General features: G+C 35.0%; 1 protein-coding gene across 18 annotated transcripts in view; it reads right to left on the reverse strand.

Annotated features, from left to right (window-relative positions):
• STK33 (serine/threonine kinase 33) overlaps nucleotides 1-26,333 on the reverse strand; it is a 184,331-nt gene that overhangs the window by 137,600 nt on the left and 20,398 nt on the right. For 6 of the 18 annotated variants that reach the window (XM_057507332.1, XM_057507331.1, XM_057507337.1 and 3 more), the window contains exon 2: nucleotides 4,881-4,963. The exons of the other annotated variants lie outside the window; for them this stretch is intronic. The gene's annotated coding sequence lies outside the window, so the exon portion shown is untranslated. The remainder of the gene's footprint in view (nucleotides 1-4,880; nucleotides 4,964-26,333) is intronic. 18 annotated transcript variants of the gene reach the window in all.

Genomic DNA, 26,333 nt, shown 5'->3' on the forward strand with positions numbered 1-26,333 from the left:
ATCTAGAGGTAGAAGCCAAGGACGCTGCTAAACATCCACGATTCATGGAACAGCCCAACAACAATGAATTATCCAGCCCAAAATGTCAATGATACCAAGGCTGAGAAACTCTAATCTGAAATAGCACTAAGCACTCTATCACACATGCTGAAGCAATAAACAAATACTTGCTGAATGAATGAAGGAATCTTAATAAACAAAATGATTTAGTTTCTACTTTTTATAGCTTCTTATTACCTCCATCAATTTGATGGTGCCTAATATAGACTCTATTTCTATTCTGAAGATATTTATCTATTCATTCATCAGACTCTCCTTTGGTGTCATATATGACCACATGAAAATCACATGTCTATCAAGATCTTGCCCTATGATATGGTTCCAAGGAATCCAAAAGAGGAATGCCATACTGACCACTTAATATTCACTCAAATAGGCTGATGAAAACATTTTCAAATGCCTTCAATAATTCAGAGCTCAAAAATATATAGATTTTAAACTGTGGGAATTAGAACACTATTATTTTATTTTGCTACACTCATTGATAAACCAAGATATTTCCAATTTTTAAGTCAGGACTAAATAAATAAAACAAATAGTCTTAGAAAATACTCATCATGTGAACAATGTAACAGAAAGGGCTTAAAGGCCCACATGACCTTCCTAAATAGTAATTCACAATTTCCAGGTCAAACAATCTTAAAGAAATTTTTAAGACCCGAAAACTGCCTCCAGAGAGGAAATTGGGTGTTTTTTAATTCAGATTTACATATATCTTTAACAGTTACCAGCTAGAGATAGATTTTTATTTACAAATACCTAGAATGATGATTATCTCTGAAGAACTATGGTATATTTTTTTCCTTACAACTTACCAATTTTTTCAATTTTTAAAAATACATACATAATAATTTTGTAAGAGAAGTAAATTTTTTAAAGGAAGAGCCTCTAATAATTTACATAAAATCATGTATCATTCCAGGGTTAAACTTTATGAACAACAGAGCTAATCATAAAAACATAAAATTCCTAAATGATTTTTCTTTAAAGTATCTACCACATATGAAAGAGGAAAAAGTAAATATAACTGAGACTGATACAGAAATATTTCCAGGCAAAACAATAATGTTAAATAAATTACAAATACTAAATCAATCATAAACATTTACACATTATTCTACAACTATACTTTGTTTTAGTTGTCCTTAGAGACATGTATCTCTGAGAAATGTATCTATGAGAAATGTATCATTGCCCCTATATTTAAATATTGCCTTAGATGTTATTTCAACAAAAAACACCCTAATAATTACACTGAATAAAACCATGACATGGTCTCACAGTCATATATTGAAGAATAAAAGCTGTTCAAATGTTTATTCAGACAGAAGTGAAGGCACAACTTCTCAAAAGGAAATGGATTTTAATAAAAACATAAATAGGAAGTTGTCACCCTAAGAATACGTCCAAATGAACCAATGAATAAGGAAATTCTGTGCAGGATTATTTCAAGCTCATTTAAAGCCATCACTTGGAAAACCCAAAATAATCAAAATAAGTACATTACTTAGAAATGTCTTTAAATCTATTCTCTCTGCTGGTTATCAAAAACCAGAGAGGGTGTATATTGTTCTTTTCATTCTTTTCTATGGCTAACTGAGCATGCAAACTTCAAAAGAGAAGCAAAAATGCAAATGGCAGCACCATTTACGAATCTAAAATAATTGCGGTGAATCAGTATTATTGAGAAGACATATAAACATCCCAACTGATGCTTCTAGGTCTTATTCCTTTATAAGAAAATCTGAATTTAGGATTACTAACATTACAAAGATATCAGTATGAAGGATTTTGTATACTTCAGTCCCTTGATGCATTTGTTTAGAGATCACTAACTACTTAAGGGCAATCTAGCCACCAACAATTAACTTTTACATTTCTTCCAAATTTTGTATTTAGAGCCTACCATATTCAAGGTACTTTATTAGGTACAGTAAAAGAAGCAAAGACTTATCCATCACAGAGTATGGCCTCAAGAAGCTTACAAGTCTAGTTGGGAAGATAAGACATGCCTAGAAATACTTCAAAACAAAATAAGGGAAAAGTGCCTCAAAAGCAATCCAAATTTTAAAAGTGTCATAAGAAGTTACTTCCAGCTGGGTTGATCAGAAAAGACTGAGATTAGATGGTAACATATGAGATGTCCCTGGAAATGTACATGGGATTCAGACAATCTTGGAACGAGGTAAACAGAGCCTAAGGGAAGAGAAACAATGCACGTGAAGGTGGACACATGAGAAAGCATCATGTTCATCCAGAAATTCTGTTGGCTAACAGACAGTACTGCAGAAAGAAAAGTAATTAAAGATAAAGTAGGGTAGAGACTAGGACAAATTTGGGAGGGCCTGACCATAAGGCTGAGAAGTCTGGACTTCATTGAGTAATTGGGCAGCTGGTAAAGATATCTGATCAGGAAAAAGCATCATCAAAGTTGTGCTTTAGAAAGATCAATCTAGCAGTAATTGAAGTAACTGAACATCAGTCAAACACAGATGATATAGAACAGTGAGTATAATGTAAGCCTGCAGGAATTCAGGAATTCATTTATAAAAATGTAATTTATATGTATCTTTTCAGTAACACAGCTCTATAAACTGTCTTGCTCATAGACTAGTACCTAATTACATAAGCATCTAAAAAGGTCATAAGTACTATAAAATGATATCACAATACCTCTTGCCTCTGCCTGGAAATCCCCCCACCCCCTTTCCCTTCTGGTAAACTCCTCATCCTGTAGGTCTCAGTTTAAATGTCATTTCCTCAGAAAGGCCTTTTCTAATCACTTATCCAAATTAGGTCTCCCTGTGTCTTTCTCTCTCAAAGGAACTTGTACTTTTTCTTCATAGCACTTATCACAATTTATAATTACCTATTTTGGTCAGTAACTGATTAAAGTCTATCTCCCCCACTAGATTATGAAAGGACAGCACTATTTTTGCTCATCATCATATTCTCCAGAGCCTAAAATAACATAACATACAGTAGGTACTTAACAAATATTTGTTCTATGAACAATCAATGAATGAAAAAGAAAAGAACAGATTTGAAAGTCACCACTGAAATGCCTCTTTTTGCTAAATGTACATTTTGGCAAACATACTTTCTTTCAAAGAGAAAATCAAAAGAAATCTTAAATTTCAAGTGAAGGCCAAATTCTTATCTTCTAAAACCAGAATAAAAGTATATACTTCAACACAGAAAAACTTCAACCAAATCTTCAAGCTAAAACATACATTCCTACTTCTAATATTTTTACAAAAATAATCCATAATGCAACTACTAAGTAAACTGGAATAAGGAACACAATCTGAGTACAGGGTAAACATTGTAAGTCTGATGTAAAGAAGGCATTATATACTTGTGACACCCTGTCCACACATATTATGTTAGAACCTCAAAAAGAAGTTCAACATCCAACATTAAAGATTTTACGTTAACCTAATGATCACTAGAGTAGACAAAACCCTCAAAGATAGATGGCTAAACTTCACAATTAATTCTAAGTAATAAATATGTGACTTCCAATCACATGGTATTAGCATCTTTATACTCTATACCACAAACCTCATACAATGATTTTTTCCTATAATAATAAACATAAAGAAGATTAGTAATGTGAAGAGCCTTAAGTCACAGAGGTCTAGAGAAATCTAAAGGAGTTCAACATGTGACATTTGGAACCTTATTTCAAGATGCAGCTCTATGCAAAACTTTATTTTAAAAAATCACCCAATTCACTAGTATACATGAACTAGGAAGGCCTAATGAACTGTCAGTTAGGAACGAGAGAAGTTAGCTTAACCCTGGAAATTCTTTGCTAACTTGGTATACTGCAGCACCTGCCAAAAAAAAGGGATAAATATGATTTCCATCATTCATTTGTGGAGGTTTGTGCAACTAGATTTTTCACATCAGATGCACTATATAAAATGAAAATGAAAATGAAAAAAAGATCAGCATAGATTGTTCAAGGAAGTAGTTTTGCTGTAAGAGATACCTGCATTCCTCAAAATCACTACACTGTAAGTATCCCACAATAGAAAACACAGGAAGTATGGGAGAAATGTTAGGAGTTAGGGACACAATACACACAAAAGATAGGAACCTAGTAAAAATGGTAGCACAAGGAATTTACCCACAGAAAACAAGATCCCTGATTCAAAAAGACATACGCACCCCTACGTTTATTGCAGCACTATTTACAATAGCCAAGATATGGAAGCAACCTAAGTGTTCATCAGTAGATGAATGGATAAAGAAGAGGTGGTACATATACACAATGGAATATTATTCAGCCATAAGAAGAAAACAAATCCTATCATTTGCAACAACACGGATGGAGCTGGAGGGTATTATGCTCAGTGAAATACGTCAGGTGGAGAAAGACAAGTACCAAATGACATCACTCATTTGTGGAGTATAAAAACAAAACAAAACTGAAGGAACAAAATAGCAGCAGACTCACACACTCCAAGAAGGGACTAGTGGTTACCAAAGGGGAGGGGTTGGGAAGGGTGGATGGGGAGGGAGAAAGGGATTAAGGAGCACTATAATTTGCAATCACAATATAGGTGGGTCACAGGGAAGGCAATACAGCACAGAGAAGACAATTAATGACTCTATAACATCTTACTACGTTGATAGTGACCGCAATGGAAGGGGTAAGGTCTTGATAATATGGATGAATGTTGAAACCACAGTGTTGTTCATGTGAAACCTTCGTAAGATTGTATATCAATGATACTTTAATAAAAAAAAGATGGTATCACAGTTTTATACATATTAAATGGTTAGAAAATAACTTAAATATGACACCTTACCTTGAAAAAGACCTGAAGCTTGCTTGTGGATGTGAATGTTGAAAGGTTGTAGCTTGTGAATTCTTAAGTGGTGGACAGGTTATCTGAAATCAGAGGGAAAGGTATAACACTTTTAAGGTGGGTGGTTGTAGCTCATAGCATGCAGTGATCTGAGGTAGTTGGTAGATATCCCAGATGTATGCATAAATGTCAATTTTATGTATTCTTATATGGCTCAGTTCAACTGAGTGCAGTATTCCGTGTTCACCTGGTGTTTCTTGCTGACGAAACTGTGCATTGTGCATAAGCAAACCTGAAATTAATTTATGCTCACACTGTTTCCTAATATATCAATCACTGTAACAAATTTAAGTCTTCAAAACAAGTCTTATAGCAGAACTGACTATATGGGTATTTAGAATTAAAAAGACAATGCCAACTCAATACTGCAATCATTTCCCATTGTCCAAATATCTTGGAACATTGAAATCACAAGACTGAAACAATAAAATTCACAAAATTTTGAAGAACCACAGACTCTCTAATAGAAAAACGTTAAAATTTCTAAATAGATTTGTATAAATCACATAGTCAAACTCTAGAAAAAGCTGGGGTCTGCTTGGCTCCATGAAAGTAAAATATTCATCATAAAATCACTGCCATTACAGCAGTAAGTATAGAGTGACATAAACTCTAAACATCACTGGTAAATACAGCATTTGATCAAATCAAGTCTTTGCTCAGGAATATCATCTTCTTTTCCTGTCATCATTGGTATTATCATTAACATGCCTTTTCACATTTGCTCTCCACCTTCAGCAGCCATCATTATGGTGCCCAAATCACAAAGCCAACAGACCGGTGCAGTCAGATCCACAGATCTCAGCAATCACATTGCTCTTGCCCTCTGTGCTAGTTTCTAGGTTGGCATCACAACAATAGTCAAATGGTGAAAATAGTGTTTGCGAACATATCCCATTTTCTCCGGTTTTAATTAGGAAAATCCAACTTCCACGAGAAAGGTCTGAACCTCAATTTATAGCATTTATCAAGCATTAGCTGTTCCACAGGCTAGAAAGCATCAAGAGCAGTGCTTCATACAAAGTAGCGGCTCACTTAATTTTCACTGAATAAATGTTAGTTGAACCTACCTGACTTGTTTCGCTATTTACACAAAATAATTTTATCCCCAAAATGTTATATTGCATTTTCAAAAGTAACATAGTCACCAGTCACCACCAAGGATTATTTTTGTTTTTTAATTACTATAAAATTAAAAGATGATTTATGTAAGAAAAATTGGAAGATACAGAGAGCATAAAATGAAAAAAAAGTCTACATCTCTATTCTCTATCCTAGAGATAACTACTTTTAATAGTTTTGTGTGACAGTCTATGTAAAATTCTATAAATTTTCTAGGCATTTATATAAATAAATCATGTGTTTTTTAATATATAAAATATTACATCTCTTCTCATGTAACTTATTTTTCCCCAAATATTATAGCCTGGCCATTTTACTATTATCAGTACATATATTTATACATCTTCTGTTTTAATGACTATATAATATCCCAATGTATATAAGCTCCTTACGTTATTTAACAAACACATCAATAGTCAAATCATTTCCCAACTGTTTCTATTTTAAGCATTGCTATAAACATCCTTTTACATATATATGTACCTTCTACTTTGTACATTTTACATATATTCTTAGAAATAGCACTGCAGAGATAAGACATATGAGCATTTATAATTTTTATAAATACCAAATTGCCCTCAAGAAAGAATATGAGAATGCCTATTACACCATATCCATTCCATTGTTAGATATTTTCTAACTTCTTCACCGAATGGCATTTCATTTTAATTTCTATTTCCTTAATAAGGGAAACTAAGTATTTTTTCAAATTTTTATTATCTTTATTTTTCTGTAAATTGGTCATATTGATTACCCATTTTTATACTGGGTTGTTCATATTTTCTTATCGACTTGTAAGTGATCCCTGAATATTAACAGTATCAATCCTTCTTCTGTCATATATATTGCAATTATTCTTCCCCACTTGAGTATTTGTTCATTGACCCTTATTATGGTGATTTTGCCATGCAAAAGCTTTTACTTTTTATGAAGTCAAATTATTAATCTTTTCCTTTGTGGTCTCTGCATTTAGTGTTACGCTTAGAAAAGCCTTCTCTGATCTGAGATTATAAAATTACCTGCCCATATTTTCTCCTTAAAATAATAATAGATAATCTGTACTGAATGTTTACTCTGGGCCAGGCACTGTTCTGAGCACTTCATATACATTATTGCATTTAATCCTCACAACAACCTTAGTAGGTCAGTAGTGCCATTATCTCCATGGTACAGATGAAGATTCTGTGACTACAGATGAGGTATAAACTCATCTGCGGTTACACAGCTGGTGTGTCGCAATGCCAAGATTTCAACTCAGACCAGTAAATTCATCAACTTTAGGCTATATCTACTGGCTCTCCACTAAGAAAAATGAGGAGTTCACACACTTACACATACCTTTACCTCTTCTATATTCCCCATCTGATATTTGTTATATATTTCCTTTTTTCATTAATTGTATAGCCTTTACATTTTGTTCTGTTTCAGAATATGCAAAGTTATTTCAATTTGATGTCTATATTTGAATAGATTCCATATACCCTGCCAACCCTTTAATTTATCTGCTTCTCCATTCCCAAGTTATTTTTCCTTATTTGTCACTTAGATGACTAATTTTATTCATGAGGCAATTTTTCAGGAACTAGGCCTTTGTACATAAACTATAGTTGGACTAGGTATCAAGTTTGCCCACATACATCCCACCAAAGCTCTGGAGACACTGCTCCACTGCCCCCTTTAACTGTTACCATGATGTCTCAGGCAGGTCTGGTTTTTCCCCCTTTTGGATGACTTATTTTTCTGTCTACAAGATTCTTTTCTTCACCCTGAAGAACACTAAACTCTACTATTACATGCTTACTTGGTTTTGGTCACTCTGTTTCAGTTTTTCCTAAAACTTTTTATCAATAGATTACAAATTTCCTTAATCTCTAAATGTCTGCATGTATGTATGTATGTATATAGGGGTGTACGTGTGTGTGTATGTGTATGTGCATACACACATATATATGTAATTATATATATAAAAGTTATCTTAATTATCTATCATTAAAATTAAAATTACATGCTAAAATTTTCTTCTCATTTGTTCTGCACTCTTTAGCAGAGACACCAATAATGCTTATGTTGGATCTTCTCTGCCTGTCTTTATCATCTATATTAGATAAAACATTTAGATGCAAGCCTATGGCAGAAGCCAAACTTACACTAGCTTAGATAAAAGGAATGACTGTGGAAGGACACTGGAGCACCTCCTGTATCTCCTGGGAATGCATAAAGAGCAGCTGGGCCTCAGGGATAACTAGAACCACAGACTTGAATGCCATTACCACCAGGTCTGTTTATCTCAAGCAGGACTGTTTCTCTCATCTTTTATTTTGCTTCTACATGTTGACTTGACTCTTAGTATCACAAACACACCAATTTCCCTCACAAGGCAGAGAACATAACCAACAACTCCAAAGGCACCCAACTCCAAACCCTCACATTTTATGATTCTCACCACTAGAGAGGGATTGCCTTGCTTGCCTTAATTTCAATTCTTAAAAATTCTATGTTCCCTTCACATTGAGTGAATATAGATGTATTCTTCTTGAATTTGTGTTCCCCAAAATAATTCTTAATCTGAAATGTACTTCATTTAAATGTTTAAAGTAAAGCAGTTTAGCCAACTTTGGTTTGCTAATTTATTGCTTATTCATTTCTGTTCATTTTGCTCTGGTCAATTTCTGCCAAGCTCATTGCTATTTCATCCTCTTTCGCCACCTCCCTTAATTATAGGTTAGAAGTTGAATAGAAAGAAAAACAAAATACTGTTCCCTTAGCCTCACCTCTCCCTCTATTCTGAGGTATGGAACTATCTCCCTCAGGGATTTTCCAGTTTTCTCACATGGACTGCTCTAATTCCTAAACCTCATAAGATAGGGCACTTAGTGAAGTTTATACTCTGTTTACAATCTATAAAATGTGTATCAGCTTTCAGCATCCTCCCTAGATTTGATCCGTATTTCACTATTCTTCTTAGATACTCTTCCATGGTGTGAAACTAAGCCATTTCCTAGTTTTGTGGAATTTTTGTCTTTGTTTTTTATTCTATGTGCTGAGTTTAGTTAGCTCCATGACAGGGAATATAATTAACATGTCTTTACTTTTCTAAGTATCTTCTGAATTTTTGGAAGTAATAGTTACTATGAAAATTCCACTTTGGAAAATTTACAATCCATTCACTTACCTAATATGAATGGAATGTTAACTATGTGCAAGGCATTTTGAGAACCACTGAAGATATATCAATGAAGAAGCAGAAATAGTTTCTATCCTCTTGGAGTTTATATTATAATGGGGAAGACAGGCATTTAAGCAAACAATCACCAAGATAATAGATCAGTGAGTGAGTAAAAGAATGGTTGTTAAAGGAGAGATCAAATAGAGTGTCCAAGTAGTATGTATTAAATTATTTTAGCTAGAAATATCTCTGATGCTTCTCAGTATGGGGAGAGGCAAAAGTCTTCTTTTTTTTTAAGGTATTATTGATATATACTCTTATGAAGGTTTCACATGAAAAAACAATGTGGTTACTACATTCACCCATATTATCGTGTCCCCCCCATACCCCATTGCAGTCATTGCCCATCAGTGTAGTAAGATGCCACAGAGTCACTACTTGTCTTCTCTGTGCTACACAGTCTTCCCCATGATCCCCCCACACCATGTGTGCCAATCATAATACCCCTCAATCCCCTTCTCCCTCCCTCTCCCACCCCTCCCCTTTGGTAACTGCTAGTCCCTTCTTGGAGTCTGTCAGTCTGCTGCTGTTTTGTTCCTTCAGTTTTGCTTTGTTGTTATATTCCACAAATGAGGGAAATCATTTGGTACTTGTCTTTCTCTGCCTGGCTTATTTTACTGAGCATAATACCCTCTAGCTCCATCCATGTTGTTGCAAATGGTAGGATTTGTTTCTTTCTTATGGCTGAATAGTATTCCATTGTGTATATGTACCACCTCTTCTTTATCCATTCATCTACTGATGGACACTTAGGTTGCTTCCATATCTGAGGCAAAAGTCTTCTTAAAGCTAATTTTCTTTATTTTGTGAAGATTCACTTATGTTTCCTCCCTTAGTGATGGACTGCAGGATGAGTAAGTACCCTATATCTGGCTAGAATAGGACCTTTCTTGGGTGTACAACCTAAACATAACCGTTTTTCTTGGAATGCAAAACCCACAGGCCTTCTGGGAGAATTCCTTGGAATTTAAAGTTCAGGAAACCTGTTGGGGTAAACCTGACATGGCTCTGAGACCAAAGTCTTCTGGCAAGAAGGGACACAAATTTCACCAAAAGAGTACTTGCTGGAAGGCACTCTCTGAGTTGGTGATTCAAGCTCAACTCAGTCCAAGGGCTTATGGAGGAAGGGTGACTCTAGCCTAGCTTATAATCCACCATAGCACAAGATTATGCTTTAAGGAACAATGACTGAGTATATGAATGTACACTAATGATACATTCCATGATTTGAGCAGGACATCACAATGCAATAGATAATTTGCCCCTTTGAGCTATGCAGGATCAGTCTTCAAAAGCAAGTCTTTATCAGCAACAGCTATATTGTACCTACCAGGTTTCCAGTTTTTTCTCCATTTTGTGCATGAAACTACCATTCCTTTGGAAGCTCCACGTTCTTAGACAACATACAAAGTGAAGGAAGAATCCTCAAAAGGGAGATACTGACCCTTCTGGCAATAAAAACATGTAGAAATAATGCAATTTACTTATAATTAAAAAGAGATGACTACACTGGGATTTCCCTGAAAGAGTGACACTTGAGCAGAGAGATCTGAAGGACAACAAGCAGTTAGCTGGGAAAGCAAAGAATGCATTCCAAAAGGAGGACCCAGGAAGGAATTGGCAGATTTGAGGACATCAAAGCAGGCCAGTACGGCTGGACTGTGAAGAAGGGCTACACTGCTGTCAGTCAAAGATGGCAAGGTAGGCAAGGGGCCATCTCCTCTAAGGCCTTGTAATCCATGTTAGGTATTTGAAGCTTTTATCCTAAGAGCAAGGCAAAGTAATAAATAAGTGTTATGGGTGACATGATTGGATTTGTATTTGTAAAATATTACTTAAGTTGCAGGAAAAGAGCCAAAAGTGGGAACAAGGAGAGCCAGTTAGGAAATTTTGTGAGGATGGGTACAGTGCAAGTATGTTTATAGATTTGGTCATAGGGAAATTCCCATTAAATACCTTCCTTCTCTGTGAAATAGCAAGTAGGAGAGAAAACTGACTTTGGTCATTCATAGATTAAAAACAGGCAAACTGTTCATAGATTAATTCATAGATTAAAAACACCCTTCCTCCATAAGCCCTTGGACTGAGTTGAGCTTGAATCACCAACTCAGAGAGTGCCTTCCAGCAAGTACTCTTTTGGTGAAATTTGTGTCCCTTCTTGCCAGAAGACTTTGGTCTCAGAGCCATGTCAGGTTTACCCCAACAGGTTTCCTGAACTTTAAACTCCAAGGAATACTCCCAGAAGGCCTGTGGGTTTTGCATTCCAAGAAAAACCGTTATGTTTAGGTTGTACACCCAAGAAAGGTCCTATTCTAGCCAGATATAGGGTACTTACTCAGCCTGCAGTCTATCACTAAGGGAGGAAACATAAGCCTCTTGGAAGAAAGTGGCACTGTGGCCTTACAGAATTCTGCTAAAGTCTTAGATGGGAATTTTGGAACCAGTATTACAATATATTGCTAAGTTAAAAATTCTATGTTACTTTACCAAAATAAATCAAAGTTTTACCCAAGAGATTAAAAGCTATATAAAGAGAACTTTCCATTTGCTTGCCCTTGTACAGCATATGGATGTACTCTTCCTAAGGACCACCTTCAAGCAACTTCAGATGAAAAAAGTGAGAACTTGGGAAATACTTTTTGCAATTGGCCATAGATAGACCCTGACTAGACCACAAAAAAGGGAAGCCTATTAAAAGCATTCTTCGCTGATGGCCCTTTCACCATTAACCAGCACTTAGGTCAAAAAACAAAAGATAAATGCTATTCTCCAGGTTTGGTGCCACCATCAACACGGAGGAAATGATGAAAGCCCTAGATTATAGGGGAAATTCAGCAACAGGAGTCTTTGGGAGAAGAAAGCTGACATTCTGTCCTCATCCCTTCAAAAACATATCCCAAGCAGAAAGAGATCTAGGATCAAAGCTATCTTTAAAAGACCAAAAGATCTCAGAAGCACTGCTGCCTGCAGGTGTAAAAATAAAGTGACAAAAGTATACTGACAGACCAAATTAGTGATCCCTAAACTTCCTTTTAGGTTGGCCCACTACTCTTCCTATTAAGACTCTAGAAAGTCCTTGGGAGGGCACCTCTAGTAGTGTCATTTATGAAAAGCCAAGCCAGCAGAGAGAACACCTAGTAAGATAATTAGTGGATTTTAGGAGAGGGGGAAAAAAAACAACAAAGTAGTGAGAAGTACAAGGAATAGACTCACCACCATCTAATCATTGCCACATGGAGAATACAGGATTTTACTGTGATTTATAGGTAAAGGTTAAGAAGCTTCACCTTTTTAACAAAAATATCCCTACTCCCACCTCCCTGGAAGTTACAGCCCTCTACTTTTATTGTAATTGGGGTTTACCTATGGGGTTAATTTCCCAGTGAATGTAAGCCTATGACCGTCCCTATACTGTAGGCAGCATAAAACTGGGGCAGAAAAGAAATACCTTCTGCATCAGGAAGCAGAATTTCACAGCTCAAGTCATAAAGCCTGGGTTCAAATCTCAGTTCTAACATTTACAAGCTATATGACCCCAGGCAAGCTAATGAAACTGTGAGCTTCAGAAATCTTGTCTGTAAAAGGGGATTAGAATGTGCTTCATAAGATTTTTGTAAGGAGAAAAATGAAATTAACATATATAAAGCAACTTAGTACAGTACCTGACATAAGCACAAGATTAGGGAAAGGTACTGTTTAGTATTAGAAATCGTAAACTCTTACCTTCATGTTCATTAGTTCTTCTCTGCTGCCTCTGAAGAATTCTAGAGTCTTAAATGTAGATTGTCTACTTGGAACCCCAATATCCTGTTCACTTCTGCCTGTCTATCTCTATTTACAGGATTCTCTTGTCTGTCACTCTACAATGAACCCCTGGATTTAACTTACTACCTCTTCAGACCTACAAACGCTCCTGACTCACCCCTCCTGTATAACTTCCCTCCCCAACCTGGCGTCTTCTGCATGCTGTCATTCATTTCCAGTGTGACAAATCTGAAGTCAGGTCAGATTGTTTCTGTTAATTTGAAGACTGCCTAAAAGGTTTTATTTAACCTACAGTAGCCAGAACCATTACTTTCATATAACTAACATTGTTGGTCAACTGATAAATTACCATGGACTCAGGACTATGCTAAACTCTCCAAATAACCATATTTTGCCCCTCCAAGTTATGACTCTCCTTTCTCACAGCCATAGTAGTTGCCTCAAGATGTTGCTTCTAAATGAAGACTCTTGGTTTCTGCACCTTAATTCAATACCTTGTTATTTATGAAACTTGAAAGCTGAGAAGTAAGTCTCTGAGCTAGTTTTTAAAGAATTCTTAAACCTCTATTACCTTAAAATTACCAAAGAGTATCTCTTGGTGAACATTAAACTTCACAATTTCATTACTCTCAGGGTACAGTCTTTGATTGAATTAAGTGAATCAAGAAAAGAAATTGAGGAAACTAGACATCCAAATTGGTTTAATGTTTAATACGTGGTTTAGAGGCAATAAAGAAAGGTCAAGGTCATTAGCCTTTTCTATGCCATATCACAGGATATCTTGATTAAATTATGCAAATATATAATCTATTGTGCCAATATTGAGTCTTACAATTGTCATATATGCTTTAACTACTATAACGATGACTTTTTGTTTCTAACTCAAAAATTATTTTTCTATCCATTATGCTCTTTCATAGCATACTTCTGTAATTTAGTATACTTAAATTCTGTACTTTGAAGAACAGAAAGCAGACAGTATTTGCATTGCCAGTGATAGAATGACCTCTAGTGGAAACTAAAGAAATTACTGAAATAGCTTCTTAGGTGTCTAATACTAGTTAGAGCTGTAACACTTAATGATGTTAAAATAATGTTTAAAACACTGGTAACAGAAATTTGCTTGGGATTTCTTAATCAATTCAAACTAAACAGAAGTTAATTGGGTTAAAAGCAGAGAATCTGGTTCATAGCTCACCTCTATCACTTTCTAGCTATGTAATGTTTGTCTCAGTTTCCCCTTCTGTAAAATGGGGAAAATATTACCTACTTCATGGGGTTGGTATGAGGATCAAATGGGTCTATACATGAAAAGTATCTAGACACTGTGTGATACATAGTTCAGGGATTAAAAAATTATTGGTTATTATTATTTATAGCTGGAAGAGAGTATGGGTGGCAGCAAATCATAACTTCAGATGGTATGAAGAAAAGCAAGAGACCTGCAGGAACACATTTCTTTAGGGATGAGGCTGTGACAAACCAATAGAGCACCGATTCATTTAGTCCTCACATTTCCAGAAACATGTGAGCTATGTCTGTGTACAACAGGATAAGGGGCAGGGAATCAGTGGCAAGTGAACTATATACCTGGATAGCATTTTGTGGGAAATACTGGGAAGTCTTTTTGTTGCCCCAACATGGGCATGATGCAGAACACCACATACTCTTTTAAACCAAAAACCAAGTGCACCTGAATGTTTCAGGCTCTGAATTCCTCTTCCACTTAATGTCTACAGCACAATTAGCATAGAATTTAGTGCTGCACATTAAACCAACATCAGTGTCAGGTCCTCTGAATCACATCTGCAGCACTTTTGTACAACTGACTCATTCTTTGTTTGGGCTTATATCACATAATTCTAAACTTTTAAAAACACTATTCCACTGCTTCCAGAGTAATATATCTGATTAATGACCAAAAGATGCCTCCATACAAAGTTAATAACATAATTTCCACCTCTTTTTCCATGGAAAGCCCAAATCAGCAATTATTTTCTACTGACAGAAATACCCATAAAATTGAAAAATGATCTATAATTCCAAGGTACTTCTTTACTGCAAATAATTGCCATCCAGAGTAAAATGGCTTGTTTTTCTCATAAAACAATGTGATCACTCTAATAAAATGAATATAGTTCCTAGTTCTTTCTATCACTGTCCTGAGCTACACTAATTCACTTCAGTTAGTTCAAATTTTTTATTCCGTGAACACTCCAAATTGAAATTAAAAGTTGCAATTCAGTTATTCAATGCAAATATGAAGCCATTAAAATGACATAAAAGTTCCTCTAAGATCTTATTTATAACATTAACATGTATTTACTACAAGAGACTAAAAAGGACCAATTTATGTAACTAGAGTCATAAATTGTGGATAATGTTTTATATATGTAAAACCACAACTCAGAAATAATTACAAAAATGAATACTGCAATATGGTTAGGTAAATTCTAGAAAACATCATATATATGGTAATATAATTCTCTTTGCAATTTAAAGTAACCAAGAAATGCAATACTATTAAAGCATATATTTCAAGTTAACAGCAAAAAAGTAGGCTGTCTGAAGTTTTTGGAAAACTCAAGTTTATTTGGAAATATAAAAGCATAATGTTACTTAATTATAGTATTTGCTGTTTCGTTAAGTACAGTGCCATAAAAACTGTGTCCCTGAATATTTCCCTAATACCTGTCTAGAAATTAAAATGTAGCAGAAGGAAGATCAATTCTGACACTATAGAGGAAAAAGCTCATTCTCTTACATATCCTTTGTAGACAGGCTTCATCAACAATGTGCTGTATTATCTTCTTGTTTTTCTTGCCCTCAATGAACACTTACATTCCTAAGATTGAAACAATAGCAATTCAGTTCTACAAAAGACCCTAAAATAGATAAGGCAACTGTATCCAGGCAAAGACATATAAAGAAAAGTATTTATTAGTATAAGTTTCCTTTTTAGATGTTAAAAGATATGGAAATTCAAACAGAATAAAGCCTAGTTCTCATAAGGAATATTTTCTAGAGAAGGCTCAAGAGATGAATTCTAAGAAACATCACGAAGCATAGATTTGTCAAGGTCTGTTACATGATTATCAACCTTGCTACATCTTACAGAAATTCCAGAATGTATTTGTAAAGGCAAAGGTGCTAGAAAAGCTAAAGCAATCTTGAAAAAGAAAAAAGTTGGAGGACTTACACTACCTGGTTTACTCAATGTAAAGCTACAGAATCAAGACACTGTGGTATTGGGATAAGGACAGCCAGAGGTCAAATGATTTTTCCTCACAAGGGTGGCAACGTAATTCAATGAATTAGAAAAGTCTTTTCAACAAATGGTGCTGAAACAACTGCATATCAATATGGAGAAAAGAATTGAACTGTAACTCCTATCTTACACCACACACTACCATTAACTTGAAATGGATGATAAACATAAATGTAAAAGCTAAAATTAAAAAGCTTTTAGAAGAAAATATATTTTCATAAATTTCAGCTGTTAAAGATCTCTTAGAAACAACATAGAAAGCATTAGCCATATAAGAAAAAATGATAAATTTGACTTCACCACAGTTAAAAACTACTGCTCCTTAAAAATGTATTAAGAAAATAATGGGAGGAAAATGTTCATAATACATATGTTCAACAAAGAACTTGTATCTAGAATTATAAAGAATTCCTACAACTTAATAATAAAAAGACAAACTTATCACAAATATGGACAGAACAACAGATACCTTACAAAGGATCTTTTAATACTTTGGCCAAAGAATGGCCAATAAACATATGAAAAAATTTACAGGAACATTAGATAGATGCAAGTGAATACCAAAATGAGATACTCCTACACACCGTTCAGAAAAATTAAAATTAAAATTAAAAAGACTGACAAAACCAAGTATTGGGGAGGATGTGGAACCACCACAAAACCTTCTCATGTTGCTACTGAGAATATAAAATGGTACAATCACCTTAGGGAAAAACTTGATAGTTTCTTATAACATGAAACATACATCTATTCTATTAACAAGTAATTCCTGTTTGGCATATTCCAGGTTTATACCAAAGAAAAATGAAAATATATATTCATAAAAAGCCTCATACAAATATGTTCACAGCAGTGATAGCCAAGACTGCAAATAACCCACATGTCTACCAACAAGTGAATGGATAACTTCTGGTATATCCATACAATGGAATGCTACTCAGCAATATGAAGGAATGAATTATTAATACACAAAACATGGATGAATATCAAAGCAAATAGACGGAGGAAAAAGAAAGCAGACAAAAAAAATACTGTATGATTCCAATTATATAAAATTCTAGAAAATGTAAACTAACCTATAGAGATAAAAAAGTGCTCAGGGGTTGCCCAAGGATAGGAGTGTAGCAGAGAGAGGCAAGAGGCAGGTTGGGGTGATAGACATGTTCATTATCTGGACTGTGGTGACAGTTTCACACATATCACATATATGTACACACATACAGGTATACACATATATCAAAATCAAGTTGTACACTTTAGGGCATGTACAGTTTATTGTATGTCAATTACATCTCAATAAAGCTGTTTAAAATGCACACATATACACACATATGCACAATGGAGACTTCCAGTTGAAATGAAGTAATAATAAGATTTATCCTTTTGCCTTAAACTGCTAGAAAACTGAACAAAATATATGACACAACAGTTTTTGGATATCACACAATAGATAACACAGGACTGGGATACATGGAAGAAGGTAAATAAATATAGTAGGTTGTACAATTGTACCAGCCTCTGCCTGGAAGCATTTCTAGAATTCAGCACAGGGGCAGGGGGCTGAACGCCCCCACCCCCACCAAAAAAAACAAAAAAAACCCAGCAGTCCACCTTAGTTGAAGGAGAAAAACTCACAGAGTTCTAGAGATTTACAGAAAGGTCCATGTGAGTCTCTGGCTAAGAGCTATCATGCACATGTGTAAGATCAAAACAACCCAATATGGATAGAACTAGAAGACATTATGCTAAGTGAAATAATCAGCTAGATACAAAAGGACAAACATTGTATGACACTACTTATATGAAATATGGACAATAAGCAAATTCACAGAGAAAGCAGATTAGAGGTTACCAGGAGCCAGAGGAGGGGAGAATAGGGAGTTGTTTAATGGTAACAAAGTTTCTTTTGCAGTGATAAGAAACTTTTTTTTGGAAATAGATCGTGGTGATAGTTGCACAACACTGTAAGTGTATTTAATGCCACTAACTGCACACCTAAAAATGGTTAAAAATAGCAAATTTTATGGTACATGTATTTTACTACAATAAAAAATTAATTTTTTAAAAATCCCTACCCAAGGCTGAGGAGAGTGAAGTAGAAGGATCTTTTCAAAGAAAGACAGAACAACTCCCAAAGTTCACACAGGGTTGGAAACAGTTCCTGTCTGCATTACTAGAAAGGAGAGAACTCATAATACATAGGGCAGCAAACAGATTCCTCAGAAGGGTTTCATTTCAGTAACAGAGATAAATTAGCCCCAAACTAAAGGCTGTTCTGCATTGCCATAACTAAGCATAAAAGTCTCAAAATGCTTCAACTGACTCAAAGCAACCTAACTGCATGGCCAAACAAAACTCCAACAGTATGTAAAGGAAGTCAACTAAATCCATCAACCAGCAACATGAAGGTTACAATGTTTGCATCCCAATTAAAGGTAGGGGCTGGTGGATGGGAAAAAGATGGTGGCATGAGAAGTGAGGCAGAAGGGAGTTGCATGATATATTTAATGCAATGAAACAGAAGTGCCTCGAACTAAATACTCTACTCAGCAAGATTATTATTTACATTTGAAGCAGGGATTAAACAATTTCCAGATAAGCAAAAGTTGAGGGAATTTATCTCCCACAAACTGTCTCTACAGTGTATTGTTATACACTGTATAGCACTGCTATAGGTAGAAGTGCTCCTAAGGCTAAATAGCTGTCAGCAGAGAAAATAAAACCACAGTAAAAGAAGTAGACCAATTAACTACTAAGGAAATGCAAAATTAAATAAACTACTCCCGAAGTCAGTCAGTGGAAACACAAAGAGTACAGGATATGACACCTAATATATAAAGAGTAGAGGAAGAAGAAAAAGAAGGGATACAAAAAAAAAATAATTAGATTGCTTTTGAAATAGCATAAGCAAGTCAAGTTAGACTATTAGATAGTAAAGAAGCTGCCCTTGACCCTTTGGTAAACATGAATCTAAAGCATGCAATGGCAGTAAGTACATATCTATCAATAATCACCATAAATGTATATGGACTGAATGCACCAATCAAAAGACAAATAGCTACAGATAAAAAAAACAAGACCCATCTATATGCTGCCTTTAAGAGATTCACTTCAAACCCAAAGACATACACAGACTAAAAGTGAAGGAATGGAAAAAGATATTTCATGCAGCTAATAGGGAGAAAAAAGCAGTTGTTGCAGTACTTGTATTAGACCAAACAGACTTCAAAACAAAGAAAGGAACAAGAGACAAAGAAGGATTACATAATGATAAAGGGGTCAGTCCAACAAGAGGACATAACCATTATAAATATCTATGCACTCAACATAGGAGCACCTACATATGTGAAACAAATACTAACAGAATTAAAAGGGGAAATGGAATGCAACACATTTTAGGAGCCTTCAACACACCAATTACTCCAAAGGACAGATAGACCAGACAGAAAATAAGTAAGGAGACAGAGGCACCGAACAACACACATTAGAACAGATGGACCTAACAGATATCTACAGAACACTCCACCCAAAAGCAGCAGGATACACATTCTTCTCAAGTGCACACAGAACATTTTAAAGAATAGATCATATACTAGGCCACAAAAAGAGCCTCAGTAAATTCAGGATTGAAATTGTACCAACCAGTTTCTCAGACCACAAAGACATGAAGCTAGAAATAAATTATGCAAGGGAAACAAAAAAGCCCACAAACATATGGAGGCTTAAAAACATGCTCCTAAATAATCAATGGCTCAATGACCAAATAAAAAAACAGAGATCAAGCAATATATGGAGACAAACAACAATAACTCAACACCGCAAAATCTGTGAGACACAGTAAAGGCCATGCTAAGAGGGAACTGTATTGCAGTACAGGCTTACCTCAAAAGAACAATCCCAAATGAACAGTCTAAACTCACAATTAATGAAACTAGATGAAGAACAAATGCAGCTCAAAGTCAGTAGAAGTAGTGAAATAATAAAGATCAGAAATAAATAAAATTGAGAAGAATAGAACAATAGACAGAATCAATGAAACCAGGAGCTGGTTCCTCAAGAAAATAAACAAAATAGATAAACCCCTAGTCAGACTTATCAAGAAAAAAAGAGAATCTGCACACTTTTACAGAATCACAAAGAGAAAGGAAACATCACTACACACACCACAGAAATACAAAGAATTATGAGAGAATACTATGAAAAATTATATGCTAACAAACTAGATAGCCTGGAAGAAATGGACAACTTTCTAGAAAAATACACCCTTCCAAGACTGACCCAGGAAGAAACAGAAAATATGAACAGCCCAATTACCAGCAATGAAATTGAATCGGTAATCAAAAACTACCTAAGAACAAAACCCCGTACCAGATGGCTTCACTACTGAATTTTATGAAACATTTAGAGAAGACCTAATACCCATCCTCCTTAAAGTTTTCCAAAAAGTAGAAGAGGAGAGAATACTTCCAAACTCATTCTATGAGGCCAGCATCACTCTAATACCAAAACCAGGCAAAGACACCACAAAATTATACACCAATATCCCTGATGAACAGAGATGTAAAAATACTCAACAACATATTAGCAAACTGAATTCGAAAATACATCAAAAAGATGACCCATCATGATCAAGTAGGATTTATTCCAGGGATGCAAGGATGGTACAGTATTCGAAAATCCATCAACATCATCCACCACATCACAAAAAGAACAAAAATCACATGATCATCTCAATAGGTGCTGAAAAAGCATTCAACAAAATTCAACATCCATTCGTGAGAAAAATTCTCAACAAAATTAGTATAGAGGGCAAGTACCCAAACACAATAAAGGCCATATATGACAAACCCACAGCCAACATCATACTTAACAGAGAAAAGCTAAGAGCTTTTCCTTTAAGATCAGGAACACGACAAGGATGCCCACTCTCCCCAGTTGTATTCAACATAGTTCTGGAGGTCCTAGCCTCGGCAATCAGACAACACAAAGAGATAAAAGGCATCCAGATTGGTAAAGTAGAAGTCAAACTGTCCCTGTTTGCAGATGACATGATATTGTACATATAAAGCCCTAAGAATCCTCCCCAAAACAGCCAGAATTAATAACTCAATTCAGCAAAGGTGCAGGATACAAAATTAATACCCAGAAATCTGTTGCATTCCTATATACTAACAATCAACTAGCAGAAAAGAAATCAGGAAAACAATTCAATTTACAATTGTAACAAAAAGAATAAAATACCTAAAAATAAACCTAACGAAGGAGATGAAAGAGCTATACCCTGAAAACTACAAGACACTCATGAGAGAAATTAAAGAAGACACCAATAAATGGAAATACATCCTGTGCTCATGAATAGGAAGAATTAATATTGTCAAAATGGTCATCCTGCCGAAAGCAATCTACAGATTCAATGCAATCCCTGTCAAAATACCAAGAGCATTCTTCAATGAACTAGAACAAATAGTTGTAAAATTCATATGGAACCACAAAAGACCCCAAATAGCCAAAGCAATCCTGAGAAGGGAGAATAAAGCTGGGAGGATTATGTTCCCCAACTTCAAGCTCTACTACAAAGCCACAGTAATCAAGATAATTTGGTACTGGCACAAAAACAGACTCCATAGACCAATGGAACAGACTAGAGAGCCCAGATATAAACCCAAGCATATACAGTCATTGAATATATGATAAAGGAGCCGCGGATATACAATGGGGAAATGACAGCCTCTTCAACAGCTGGTGTTGGCAAAACTGGACAGCTACATGTAAGAGAATGAAACTGGATTACTGTCTAACTCCATACACAAAAGTAAACTCTAAATGGATCAAAGATCTGAATGGAAGTCATGAAACCATAAAACTCTTAGAAGTAAACACAGGCAAAAATCTCTTGAATATAAACATGAGCAACTTTTTTCTGAACACATTACCTTAGGCAAGGGAAACAAAAGCAAAAATTAACAAATGGGACTACATCGAACTAAAATGCTTCTGTACACCAAAGGACACCATCAGCAGAACAAAAAGGCATCCTACAATATGGGAGAATATATTCGTAAACAACTGACAAGGGGTTATGTATATCTGACAAGTGGTTAATAACCAAAATATATAAAGAGCTCATACACCTCAACAACCAAAAAGCAAATAATCTGATTAAAAATGGACAGAAGATCTGAAACAGATACTTCTCCAAAAAAGAAATTCAGATGGCCAACAGGCATATGAAAAGATGCTGCACATTGCTAATTATCAGGTAAATGAAAATTAAAACCACAACGAAAAACCACCTCACACCAGTTAGGATGGCCAACATCGAAAAGACAAGGAAAAACAAATGCTGGTGAGGTTGTGAAGAAAGGGGAACCCTCCTACACTGTTGGTGGGAATGTAAATTAGTTCAACCATTGTGGAAAGCGATATGGAGGCTCCTCAAAAAATAAAAATAGAAATACCATTTGACTCAGAAATTCCACTACTGGGAATTTACCCAAAGGAAACAAGATTCTCAATTTAAAAAGACATGTGCACCACTATGTTTTTCACAGCACTATTTACAACAGCCAAGATATGGATGCAACCTAAGTGTCCATCAGTAGACAAATGGATAAAGAAGAGGTGGTACACATGCACAATGGAATATTATTCAGCCATAAGAAGAAATCAAATCCTACCTTTTGCAAGAACATGGATGGAGCTAGAGGGTATTATGCTCAGTGAAATAAGCCTGGCAGAGAAAGACAAGTACCAAATGATTTCACTCATTTGTGGAGTATAACAACAAAGCAAAACTGAAAGAACAAAACAACAGCAGACTCACAGTCTCCAAGAAGGGACTAGCTTTTATCAAAGAGGAAGGGTTTGGGAGAGTGGGAGAAGGGGATAAAGGGGCATTATGATTAGCACACATAATGTAGGTGGGTCACAGGGAAGGCAGTATAGCACAGAGAAAACAAGTAGTGACTTTATAGCATCTTACTATGCTAATGGACAGTGACCATAATGGGGTGGGGGGTGGTGACTTGATAATATGGGTGAATGTTGTAACCACAATGTTGCTCATGTGAAACCTTTATAAGATTATATATCAATGATACCTTAATGAAAAAAAAAAAGGAACACCATTAAAAATAAAAGTAGGCAGGCACACAAGATTCAGGAAAATGCAAGTCAAAAATGACAGAGATGATAGAAGTATCAGACAAAAATATTAAAACTATTATAAATATGCTCTACATGTTTAAAAAGATACAGAAATATGTAAACACAATTAAGAGAGAAATGGAACATATTTTTAAATGATCCAAATGGAATCTCCATAGATGAAAAATAGAATATACCTGAAATGAAAAAAAGAGTGGGTAGGATTAACAGATGAGATACTGAAGAAAAGATCAGTTAACTTGAAAGCATGCAATAGGAACTATCCAAAATGAAACACAGAGAGAAAAAAGTTCAAGGCAGGAAAAAAAAAAAAATGGCTTCAATGACCTGTGGGGCAATATCAAGCATCTAACATATATATAAATGGATAATCAAAAGGAGAGAAAGGAGGGCAGAAAAAATTAAGGAATAGTGGCTGAATTTTTTTCTAAACATGATAAAAACTATAAACTCACAGATTTAAGAAGTTCAAAAAACTCTAAACTACATACCAGTTTTTTCAAAACAAAACAAATAAAAAAGGAAAAACTAATAAATTAATCTCATCAAAATTAAAATTTTTGTTCTGCATATTACCCTGTTAAGGATTAAAGAGACAAATTACAGACTAGGGAAAAATACCTGCAAATCACATTCTGACAAAGGACTTGTACCTAGAATATCTACGGAACTCTCAAAACTCAACATCAAAAAATACTAATTAGAAAATAAGCAAACACATGATACATTTCACCAAAGAAGATACTTAAGTGGCATATAAGCAATGAAAAGATGATCAACATCATCAGTTATTTAAAAAATGTGAATTAAAATCAATGAGATATCACCAATCAGAATGGCGAAAATAAAAACTAGTAACAGCACCAAAAGATGCTGAGGATGTAGAAAAATTAGACCACTCATAGCATTGGTAGAAACATAAAATGATACAGCCACTCTGGAAAACAGCTTGGCAGTTTCTTTTAAAACTAAAAATGGGTTTCCCATACAAGCCAGCAATTATACTTTTGGGCATTTAGCTCAAAGAAACAATTTACTTTCACACAAAAATGTACACACAGATGTTCATAGCAACTTTATTAGTAACAGTCAAAAACTGGAAACTACCCAAATGTTCTTCAACAAGCAAACAGTTAAACTGTGGTATATCCACACCAAGGAATACTACCTACTTAGCAATACAAAGGAAATGAACTACTAATACATGCAGTAAATTTTGATGGATGAACCTCAAGGAAATTGTGCTGAGTGAAAAAACCAATCTCAAAAAGGAACATACGTTATGATTCTATTTATACAACATTCTTGAATAACAAAATTACAGAGAGGAAGAACAAATTAGTGTTTTCCAGGGGTTACAGATAGGCAGAGGGGTGGGTGTGCCTAGAAAAGAGTAGCATAAGGGAGCCTTATGGGATGGTACAGTTCGGTATCTTGATTGAATTAAGTTACACAAAACTACACATGTTATTTTTAAAAATCCTATAGAATCGTATGCATAAACATATACACACATGAATAATGTGTAGAATAAGCTCTGTGGATTGTACTAATATCAATTTCCTGGTATTAACATATACAACAGTTATGTAGGATGTTAATATCAAGGGAGGATGGGTAAAGGGTGCACAGGACCCCCAGTACACTTCTTTGCAACTTCCTGTAAATCTATCATTACAGGGAAGGAGCTATTACAGAGACTAACTCAATCTAAAGACTTAGCCAATCAGTAACAAACCAACATTTGCAAACTCTATAGAAAATGTTTGTAGGGTAGTGTACCACAGCGCAGCAAGCAGAAACCTGGCATCCAAGAGGGAGAGAATGAAGAGAGAGTGCTAGAAGGTGGATTTAAGGGGAGCTAAAGACAAACAGCAGTATCTTCCTAATCCTTCTCATGATTCCCTCTCACTATCAGCATTTAACCAGTCTGGGAAATTTGCATCTATCATCATGACTTGCATGGACAACAAAGAACAACCTATGTTCTGAGGTGACCTCTCTCATTCAAAGCAAGAATTACAAGCAACAATCAAGAGAGTATGTTCCTAGGCCTTTCAGATTTCCTTTCAGCACTTTTCAAACTATTTGATGTTCGTGGAACCATCCGATGTAATAAGAGAAAATAAATAAACCTAAAATCCATGTTCCGATTACAGATAAAACTCTTATGATACATTACTATCTATCTTATTAGATGTATGCCATTAATGTGTTATTTCAACTTCTTGATGTGTGAATAAAACAGGTATTAACTTTCTCATACTGAACAATAACAGCTAACATTTATTAAACATCTTTTATGTGCCAGGAACTGGTCTAAGTACTTTTAGGACACTGTCTCACTAACTATTATAACAACTTTATGAAATAAGGTCTATTATTATCCTTATTTTACAGATTATGAAGCTGCGATACAGAGAACTTGGGTAATTTACACAAGACCATACAGCTAATAAATGATAGAGACAGGCTTCAAACCCAGGAAATGTGCTCCACACCAAATTCTTAACAGTAATGCTATAAAATGAAGCAAGTGATGTTCTAGAGTTCTATCAATTCACAAAGGACTATTTATTGGATGGCTTTAAACAATCCTGAATAGGGTATAAAAGAAATAATCTACTTTACTGGGATATAATGTTCCAAACAAATGATTGACTAAATTATAGTAAGACAATTCAAACATTTCAGCACTGTTCATCAAAACTCAGGCATAGTTAGGGTACCACAAAAAAAAAAAAATTTATCAAATTAAAAAAAAAACACAGTCTGAGAAGAGATATTTTCAGTCCTATGAAATGCATTTCATTCAGTAATAGCACTTGATGTTATTACCACTCTG

This window comes from Manis pentadactyla, chromosome 9 (assembly GCF_030020395.1).
Source record: "Manis pentadactyla isolate mManPen7 chromosome 9, mManPen7.hap1, whole genome shotgun sequence".
Lineage (NCBI taxonomy): Eukaryota > Metazoa > Chordata > Mammalia > Pholidota > Manidae > Manis > Manis pentadactyla.